The sequence below is a fragment of the Rhinopithecus roxellana genome, chromosome 20 (genome assembly GCF_007565055.1).
Source record: "Rhinopithecus roxellana isolate Shanxi Qingling chromosome 20, ASM756505v1, whole genome shotgun sequence".
In the NCBI taxonomy this organism is placed as follows: Eukaryota; Metazoa; Chordata; class Mammalia; order Primates; family Cercopithecidae; genus Rhinopithecus; species Rhinopithecus roxellana.
The window spans coordinates 51,132,977-51,143,729 of NC_044568.1; the positions used below are offsets into that span (position 1 = coordinate 51,132,977).

The 10,753-nt window shown below is 49.4% G+C and overlaps 1 long non-coding RNA gene across 1 annotated transcript; it reads left to right on the forward strand.

The window, feature by feature from the left end:
• Positions 1–226: 226 nt before the first annotated feature.
• Positions 227–5,805, forward strand: LOC115895255. The gene is made up of 3 exons (XR_004055465.1): positions 227–350; positions 3,048–3,112; positions 5,762–5,805. It is a non-coding gene; the product is annotated as an uncharacterized LOC115895255 (long non-coding RNA).
• The last annotated feature ends 4,948 nt before the right edge of the window (positions 5,806–10,753 follow it).

A 10,753-nucleotide genomic window follows, 5' to 3' on the forward strand; every position in this document is an offset into this window, starting at 1 on the left:
GGCCTGTTTTAGCTGTTTAAGCAATCCAGGCAAAAATAAGGTGCTGAGTTCTGTCAAGAGAACAGAGAGAAATTAATTCCAGAGATACGGCCGGGGTGAGGACGACCTCACCTAACAGGTGACTGTCATGCCTGTGAGACAACACCTTTTCCAAATGGTGCCGTCCACTTCTGTTTCTCTACAGAAGGATGACTCTTCCGCCCCGAGATCCTGAGAGAACAGCGGGCTTAGTGGAAACAGCACACACCTGGCTGGGTCTTGCCAGGTGGAGACGCTGAAGGCTGTTTCTTTCCAGTCCTGGAAGACGCGGAATTCTTTCTCAGCAGCTTTGCTCGGCCTGCGTCTGAGCGGTAAGTCCGGCCCTCCCTGCCACATCTTCGCAGGCTGGTTCTTACTCATCCTTCACTTCTCAGCTCCAATCTCACCTTTTCAGTGAGGCCACAGCCATCTGCCACGGGGACCGCGGTCACTCCTTCCTACATCCTGTTTCATTCATGGTCTGAGTGGCAATGCTCCTTTTCCTGTGTACTTGTGCACTCATTCCTTTCGTCTTCCCTCCCTGGCATGTGCGCTGTGCACTACCCCATCTTCAGCACCTAAAACAATGCCTGCCACGCGGCCGACACTGAGGAAATATTGTTGGCTGGGTGAGCAAATGCCGTGCGAGCTGGTCTTTTCCCTTAACGATAGGAGGTGGTCATTTTTCTCAGCAGTGCATTTGGATAGGCTTAGCTTTGTAATGACTGTGTGGTTTTCCATAGTAAAATACTTAATTACAGTATGTTGAACCAGTGGTTGCATTGTCTGGCATTTCTGAGGATAATCTTTAGATATATGAACAGTAATTAATCGGAGATTAGGTATTGAGTTTGTACGGTTTTCTGGAAGTGTGTGATAAGTGTGTGATAATTGATAGAAAGTTAGAATGAAGCCCCGGATTATAAACAAAGCTGCTTCAGGTATGGCTTTCATTCCACTGCTGCAGGGACAGTGTGAATAAATGCTTGCTGCCCTGCAGTGCAATGTGAGCCTTCTGTTAACCACGTTCCTTGAGACTGGCTCCCGGCACCTGCATTTCACTCCTCCCACGTTCTCTGACTTCCACATTCCTGATGGGTGCACCTCTCCAAGGATAGGGCTGGGTTTGGGGAGACCAGGAGATGGCCAAGAGTCAGTGAGAAAAGATGGGTGTTGCAAACTCCTATCAACCCACAATAACCCTCATCCAGTCTGCACACGGTGGCCTTTGGGTGCTGGTGTCCCGGGGGTCTTAGAAGCAAAACATCAGTGCCATCATCTCAGCTTCCCCGTTTTAGCCACCCACCCCCAGTTTTGCTGCCTTGGACGTCCACAGAGCTGAGAGCAACCTGTGGTCTCAGAGTGTCTCCAATCAGGGCAGAAGGTCAGAGTCAAAAAGACTCTTGTCCCCTATAGGAGTTTCTAATTTGTACCTGCCCCCTGCTTCCCCCCTCCCCCCAGGTATGTGTTGATTTGCTTTGGTGGGAAATAAAACTCATGCAATAGGGGGAGAATTGAAAACGTAAATGAACATACTGATGACCGATTAGATCCTTGCAATACATGCTGTGTCTTATTTGCCCTCACTCAATCTGGTTGAAAGAAAACTGTTCTCCAAACCTCCACATCACAGTTCCCGCTGGCACTGTGTGTGCCATTTATACTATTATCCTCCCCCTAATATTTCTTCTGTAAATCAATTCACTTTCTGAGTTTACCTTATTTTAAAAGAACAATTTTACAGCACAGACCTCCATGAAAATAGTCATTTCTCATCACCATCAGAAGCTGCTATAAAAATAAATGCAAGAAACCACACCGCCATTATTAAACTCTTCCTAGATGCTGCGGCTTGCCTGAGGCTTGCAGGCCAAGCCTGCTCTAGCTTGCTAATGGAGGCAACTAGGATGCTTGAGAGAGGCGTGGGGAGGTGCTTGGGCCTCTCTCATAATCACAGAACTTCCCTTGCAATTTTCAGTACTGCCAAGTGTTCCACCTGAAATCATTGCTCAGGTGAAATCAGTCCCACACCAGGTGCTCTGGCTGGAACTTCCCAGAGCCCAGTCTGGGTGCTGTGGGCTTCTGGCCCTCCGTGGCTCCCTGTGGTTGCAGAGGGATGAGAGGATCCTTTCACCTCCATATCAGTACCCCTCCACTGTGTGTTCACAGCCAAATTCTCAGCCACCCCTCTCTCCTCCATCTGCTTGGGAGCTGCCTGTGCACTAGCTTCTCCTGGACCAATGATCTGCTGATTAAAACAAACAAAAAACAAACAACAACAACAAAAACTAGGCACAGCGGCTCACACCTGTATTCCCAGCACTTTGGGAGGCCAAGGTAGATGGATCACGAGGTCAGGAGTTTGAGACCAACCTGACAAACATGATAAAACCCTGTCTCTACTAAAAATACAAAATTAGGCCAGGCGCGGTGGCTCAAGCCTGTAATCCCAGCACTTTGGGAGGCCGAGACGGACGGATCACGAGGTCAGGAGATCGAGACCATCCTGGCTAACACGGTGAAACCCCGTCTCTACTAAAAAATACAAAAAACTAGCCGGGCGAGGTGGCGGGCGCCTGTAGTCCCAGCTACTTGGGAGGCTGAGGCAGGAGAATGGCGGGAACCCGGGAGGCGGAGCTTGCAGTGAGCTGAGATCCGGCCACTGCACTCCTGCCTGGGTGACAGAGCGAGACACCATCTCGGGAAAAAAAAAAAAAAAAAAAAAAAAAAAATTAGCCAGACGTGGTGGTGGGCGCACCTGTAATCCCAGCTACTCAGGAGGCTGAGGCAGGAGAATCGCTTGAACCCAAGAGGCAGAGGTTGCAGTGAGCTGAGATCACGCCATTGCACTCCAGCCTGGCGACAGAGCAAGGCTCTGTCTCAAAACAAACAACAACAAAAAAAAGAAGACAGTTTTAAATTCTAGAGTCAGGTATGCTGGGTGAGCCCTGTGACTTGCTGGTCACCGCCCCCGCCTGCCTTTGGAGTCTGTCCTGTAACTGAGCTATATTTCCTTTCCTCTGATACAGTGGAAGATACCGCATCCCAGAGTTGCTGTGAGCTTCAAACGAGACAAGATATGTAGAAGTGCCAGGTAAATAAAAACCAGTTCTACAACTCTAGGTGGACGGCAGAGGCAAGGGCAGGGAGAGGGAGGAGCTTGGTTGGGGTGGAGGGTGGATGGCTTTCTTTTCTGTTTTTTTTTAAGCGGTCTGTGTCAGATGAAAAAGTTACTCCCATCAGTCAAGGGCAAAGATGTTTAATTTCTGCTTCTGTAAATAAATATTTTAGGGTTTTTCATAGTGGGGTTTGTTTCAGAAAGGAGGTTTTCCCCCCTTATGTTTTCACTGAAGACATAGAAAGAATCATCAGACCAGCAAGCAGTACAGCTTGCCTTCCTGGAGCGTGTGAGCAGTGACCCTGAGTGGCAATCCCAGGCCCCTTCCCAGGTGGGACCAGACAGGGGCTTGTGGGCCAGCAGGTCCAGCTCATCTGTGTGGCTCACAGTGAGGCAGGACAAGCTGCTATAAGAATCTGGGGCGTCTTCTCAAGAGCAAATGTGAGTTCCTTGCTTCGTGGCCTTGAAGCAAATGAAGTGGGTCAAGGTGACCGAGCTGGGCTTGTCCAGCCTTCTGTGGGCTGATGTCCTTCAGGCCCCTGTGATAAGCAGCCCAGGCTGGGGGTGGAGGTGGAGACTTCGTGGCCAGCCCAGCCCAAGAAAGAAGGGCAGACAGGGGAGAGGGAAGGAAGGGCCTCTGCCGCGTTCCACCTGAAATCTGGGCTGGAGATGCAAACTCCTCCTCAGTCCACAATAATCCCCTGTCCAGTCTGCACATAGCAGTAGCCTTTGGGTGCTGGTGACCCGGGCAGGGGGTCTTAGAAACAAAACAACAGCGCCATCGTCCCAACCTCCACGTTTCAGCCTTCCACCCCAGGTTTGCTGTCTTGGACATCCACAGAGCTGAGACAAGATATGTATAAATGCCATGCAAATTAAAACCAATTCTACAACTCTAAGTGAACAGCGGAGGCAGTGCAGGGAAGTGGGGAGGTTGGTTGGGGTGGAGAGTGGATGGCTTTCTGGAGGGTCCGGTGGGAGGCCACTCTTGGGCAGGAGGAAGGGGGGTGGCAGAGGTCGTGCAGGCTGTTCCCCTTTGTGTGCCCCGCGCCCCATCCCCCCAGATTCATTCTCCTTCTCTTGGCTCAGTTCTGTGCCCAGAAGCCTGGCCCGGGCACCGAGTGGAGCTCCTGCTCTCTGGTTTCCCACTGGGTTCCCCAGCTGGATATTCCAGCAAGAGTGCAGGGTGGGAGGACACATGGGGCAGGGCATCTGTCACCCCCATCCCTGTCTGGAACAGCGGTGGCACAGTCTGCCTCCCTATTCAACCACGTCTCTGGCCAGGAAGCCCCTCCCTCTTGGCTCCAGTCCCAAGGTGATGGTCGAGTCTGCTCCCTCTCTCTGTCTGTTGCAACTTAGGGACAGTGTCAGCTCCCTCCCTCGCTGCCCTCCCTTCATGAGGAGTTGGCCCCGATGGACACAGATGTGAGCTAGAGCTATCCTTTCCTTCTATCTTCTTCGTGGCTCCTCTGTCTCTCCTTCACCTTCTCCAGCAATGTCACCATTCCCTGAGCTCTCAGTGTGTGTGGCTGTCTCTACAAATGGCCTCATGTATGCCTCCAAATCTCACGAGGCACAGGCTAGGCTTATCTCCATTTTATAAATGAAGACATGGAAGTTCAGAGATGTTGAGACACTTGTTCAAGGTCACACAGCTCAAAAATGGCAAGGCCAGGACTCAAACTCAGGTCTGACTCCAACATCCACGTTCCTGACCATTTGGGCAAAGTTGCACGTAGGTTTTCTGGGTTTGGCAACAACAACAACATGTCCCCAAGTAAGGCGTCATTCACTCCTTTCCCCTGGTTATGGCATTACTCATTAACATAACTATTCTACCAGGGGGCTCATTTGCAAATGCCTGTAGCAAAATTGAAACGCTTCATTCAGAGGGGATACCCTAAAATAGCTAATTTACAGAAAGCCCCTCCCAGCTTGGAAATAGCTGTCATGTTCCCATCCCGTTTAATAATAGTAATAATCAGAACTTTGCCAAACATCAATTACTTTATCCCATTTCACAGAAGGGGACATTGAGACTCAAGAGAGGTGAAGAATTTGCCCAACATCCTCACTTATTAGTGTGGTGGCAGTGAGACCAGAAATCCAGGCAGTCCAGGCACAGACCTGAGAGCAAGACCTTCCCACCGTAGCACCTCCCTCCTCTCCATGGCAGCAGCTCAGTTCTCCTGAGAGTGAGGGAGGGGCAGGTGGAGCCAGGGAGACTGGACAGCAGCCAGCCAGGGAGCCAGGGAACGTGAGACCCGAGGGTCAAAGGCTGAGAAGAGGTGAGGAAGAAGGCACCATCTTCGAGCCTGGCTCTCTGCTCTTTGCTCCCTGTACTTGTTGATTGGAGAACCCACGATGTTGCAACGACAGTGAAGGAAATGGTCTGTCTAGACACACGTCTAATTACCTGCTATGAAAATCCTCACCGGGATGCGTGCCACAGGCAGGATGACCTGACGCCATGTTCATCTAAGCCCTCCATACCCCTCAGCATCAGCTAGGGCTGGACTGAGCCTGCCGCGCCCCTTCTAGCTGGGGAACCTGGTGGGTGGGGGTGGTTGCTGGTTTTGTTGGCTTGTTTTGAAGCTCCCTGAGGCTCGGTTGTGTTGTCCACAGAACAGACTTCCTGTCTTGAGCACCTGCCCTGTTTAGGCTTCCCAGCAGCAGGTAAACAGCATCCATCTCCTGTAGCCTCCTGCTTCCAAGGTAAGTTTCCCAACTCCCTTTGCAGGAAGGTGGGAGCATATCATGCCCGGGTTCAGGAGGAGGCAGCGTGGGTGCAGGCTTGGGTGAGGGTATTGCTGGAGGGATCTGTGGGTTCTGTCACGAGTACCGCGGCCGGTCATAGCGCTGTGATGACGCCTCCCGGATGCCTTTGCTGGAGGGCCCTCCAGTGGGATCTAGGCATTGCTCCTGGTTTCCACACGTCCCACAGACAATGTGAGAAGTCTTGAATAAATTCCCTTTTCTGTATCAGTTTCCTAAAGTGGGTTCTGTTATTGCAACTACAAATCCTGACTCACACACCGTCTCACAGGGTGGTTCCAAAGAAGAATCATGATTGTGAGCTGCTAGTCAAAACACTCCGCACACAGTAGGTACCTCGTATATAATTGTTGAATGAATGAATTAAAGAATGAATTAATAGAAAGCACGGGGCAAGGTGTCCAGTCCCTGGGAACTATTCACTAAATATGTGTTATTAGGACTGATCACGACAATTATAAAATAATTATAATGCAGCCTTGAAAATAGCCACCAGCCTGTGTTCATCTGGGCAGCCAAAGAAAATATGAGTCACTGCCATAACCATCAGGTCTATTGCCAACTTCCAGGCCCAGGTAGAATTTCTCTGTGGCTTTAAGGTTCAGGCAACTAAATATGTGGAGAAGTGATATCTGTCAGGCTGGAGGCTTTATGTCCGGGGTGCAATTTACCACGACTTCTTTTGTCTCTGCCATGGTGGCTGGCAACGTCTGAATGCTGGTGGAGTGACAGCTCTCCGCAGAAGCACAGTAGAAAAACAAGACCAAGGTCGCACAAAAGAGGGTTGTGTGTTCTTGTGGCAAATCTAGTCCACCCTGGCTGGCAGAATAACCTAAAGGAAATGGTCAAATCAGGTGGAATGAGGCGGCTCAAGCTCTGTCCAGCAATCTGCTGTATTTTTCTCTTCTCTCTGTGGGTTTTGAACCAGAATCTGTTTCCAGTTTGTGTCTAGTTAAATGTCTTTATTCTCTTTGGTTTAATCACCAAGAGCAGAAAGGCATGATGAGGGCGTCTCTGATCACAATTCAATCTAGTCTGTGAAAATGCTCTTGGCTAGACTCTGCTGGTCTTCATCGTAAAGCCCGTGGGAAGCTCTCAGGATCAATATTCTGCCTTGTTCGTAAAATCACCTAAGAAGGTCCTGGTTTGGCCCTCTGTGATGGCTCGCATGAAACTGTGCAGCACCAAGTAGGGCCTGGATTCCTCTAAACTGTTCATGTTATTTTTGGTGTGGGTGAACGAGGTTTGTTCGTGAGAATCTGACTATTGAAAACAGGCGGTGCAGATAAATGAATGGCTATCTCTGGTGCATGCTTTGGGTGTATTCCAGACGTGTCAACTTGTAAACAAAGGAGGTGTCCACTCCATGCTGGGGACCGTATGGTCAGCTGGGTGGCTGTTGATGGGTGGAGGTTTACACAGCAATGTCCCACAAGCCCCAGGTGCTGCCTGTGACTGCCACTCCTCCCTGACAGGGTTCCGATGGGAATGGGAGAATTTGAATTCTGTATCACAGGCTGGTCTGTTCACTTCATGCCTTTGGAGGCCTGGTGATAGAATTGCCTGTGAATAGATGATTAGTACTTTGACCTTATGCATTAATTGACTGTGCCTAAAGATCTGAAAAAATGGATTTCAGTCTCTTTCAGGGAAATGCTCAGGAATTTTCTGAAAAGACAAGCCATATGGTAGAATGTGGTGATTGCCTTCATGGGGCCTGTGCGTGTGGGTGGATCTTTGATGCTAAGAACTGGGTTAAAAGTAAAGATCTTGGCTATGGAAGGTGAAGAATGTGCACTGCCCCCCGGCTACCATATCAGCACCCCTGGGGCCCCAGTCTCTGCAGATTCTGATTGCACTTGGTAACCTGGTCCACCCTTGACCTTTCTCACCTCAGAAAATGGCATCTCCATGGAACCAAAAGCTCAAAGTTGCCCCCAGTCTCCTGTTTTGGTCACATTCCTTCCCCATCCATCAGAAAACACTGCTGGTTCCACCGTAAGAATCTATCTTGGATGCACCCCTTCCCGTCAACTCCTGCTACATCCTAGACAGGCCCCCTCGCCTTTCCAGCGCTAGTTCAGTACCCTCCTCACGGGCTCCTGGGCCCTTCTGAACCTCCTCTGCACAGTTGATTCTCACATGAGAGCAAGAGATCCTCTTAAAATATAGTCAGGTCTGGTTCCTCCTCTGCTCAAAATCCCACGAGTCAAAGCCAAATTCCCATAATGTCTACAATGATGGTTCTCAGATGCTTCCCCCAGGGGACATTTGGCAGTATCTAGAGGCAGTTTTGGTTGTCACAAATGGAGAGCGGGGGATGCTACTGGAATCTGGTGGGTAGAGGCCAGGGGTACTGCTAAACTTCCTACAACACACAAGACAGCACTGCCACGGAGAAGCAGCCAGCCTAACATGCCAACAGTGACAAAGCTGGGGAGGCTTGACACATTCCAGGCAGACAGCTGTCATTTGCTGTCTGCCTGGAATAGTGAATAGGATGGAGAATTCTTGTGTAATCTCACAGAAAGTGGCCAAATTTATTTGTTCTTATCTTTGCCATCTCTATTGCATATAGGAGGGGCCAGGAAAAATGATTGCTTTCAGTTAGGAATGCATTGAGCTGCAATTAAAAACTCAACTGTGACTTAAACAAATCAATGTATCAGTGCTCTTTAAAAAAAAAAAAAAAAAAAAAAAAACTTTTTCCCCATATAAATGCTTGGAGATACTTCAGGGCCATTATGCTCACCTAAAAGTGTTGTCATGGATCCATGTCCTTGGGACTTCCTGCTCTGCCATCCTTGACAATTGACTGTCATGGTCCTTGTCACTGGATGGATTCCATGATCCAGGCATGAGGAAGGGAAAAGGGGAAGAGCACAAGACCAACCATGTCTTTCTCTTTTTAAAATGTGTTTCTAAAATCTCCACCCCATTGCTTCCACTGATGAGACTCTGGAAAATGTAGATTTCAGTTTTGCCACCCTAACCAAAACCCCTTAGTGAAAATATCAGCAGGGAACCGTCAGCATTTGAGATGCTTCGCAAACACTGCCTAGGCCCGTAAGAGCTCTTTATGGGCTTCTGGTTAAGATGAACTTGTTCTTTCTTGAGGTCCTCCGACTCTGTCTGTGGAACCATTCTCCTCCTGGTCAGCTTGCCTCCAAAACTCAGCACCACATGGTCAGTGCTTAGTAAGAATACATTTTTTTCCTGAGGGAAAAGCTTCGCCACAGAAGCGCAAGGTTACAACAGATCCTCAAGGTCACCCTCTTTTCCTAAGTAACATCTTGGATCAGCATTTACCTAAAATACTTCCAGGAATGGGAACTCACCAACCTAAAAGACACCTCCAACATCAGGGGAATCTCTGTTTCTTCATATCCAACTAGAATTTTCCAACCTTGAACTCCACTCATTGCCTCCAGCTCCATCCTTGAGGAGATCTAATCTTCACTGCTCCCAGGTTATAGAAGCCCTGGATGGTTAATGGCCCAGGAGGGAGGTTGTCTGTAGTTTACATCTGAGGACACTGAGGTGCCGGCTGTGAGCTTCAGATGCAGACTTCTTGGTAATTGAGCATTCTTTCTACTACAATCATAGAGGACAAAGACAGACCACACTGTACCTGTCTCCAGACGTTACACTATGGCACAGGAGGGTCTTGGTGCAAGCTCACAGCCCACACATGTACTGCACCCTACTGTGGCCTGGAATGAGGCTTGGTCTGGGGCTAGATTTATGAAAAACACAGGTCCTGACTTGGTGGGATCCCCAGCCTGGTTGGCTTGGGTGATGGGAATGGCAGGTAAGCTGGGTGCTTTGAGAACATGGTGGAAAGTGGATATAATCTGGCCTGGGGGCATCACAGAGGGCTTCCTGGAGTCAGTGACACACTTTGTGTCCACAGCCTCCCCTTACTAAGGATATGATGACACCCTGTGCTTCCAACCAGGGGCTCAAATCTTTCAACTCCTACTGGGGTATTCTTGCCTGCAATCTTCCCAGAGGTGATGGGAAGAAGGTGGCCTGAAATGCCACCTTTATAGGTGACAAATGTTCTAAATCCAGATAGTTGTGATGGTTGCTCAGCTCTCGAGATATGCTAGAAACCATGGCATTGTGCTCTTTAAATGGGAGCGTGTTATAGTGTGTGAATCATATCCCAGTAAAGATGTATTTTTAAAATTTTGTTGTGATATTTATGATATTTTATTCTTTTTGTTTGTTTGTTTGTTTGAGACAGGGTCTTGCCAGCTCTGTCGCCCTGGCTGGAGCACAGTGGAGTGATCTCGGCTCACTGCAGCCTTGATCTCCTGGACTCAATGGATCCTCCCATCTCAGCCTCCCACGTAGCTGGGATTACAGGGGGATGCTACCACACCCAGCTAATTTTTGTATTTTTTATAGAGATGGCATCTCACTATGTTACCCACGCTGATCTTGAACTCCTGGGCTAAAGCAATCCCTTTATCTCAGTCTCCCACAGTGCTGGGATTACAGGCATGAGCCACCAGTGCCTGGCCAAAATTTTATTCTCTAATCCGTACCTGGTTAACTCACAAAACCCAGCCGTGTTCATTCTGCCCAGTGGCAGCAGCCTCTCTGGGAGTGGACAACCCAAGGCCCTGCAGTGGAGCCCCTCACTCCGAGCTCTGCTCATCTCTTTCCCATCAATTAGCAACTTGGCCATCACCTCCCCCACCCACGAGAACCGCTGTACTCCTCTGACAGCCTCACAGATGATTTGGAGGTGATGCTGGGGACGTTTGGACAGCAGTCAATTCTCTTTTCTGCTCCAAGTGTGGTCCTGGACCAGCAGCGCCAGTATCCCAGGCA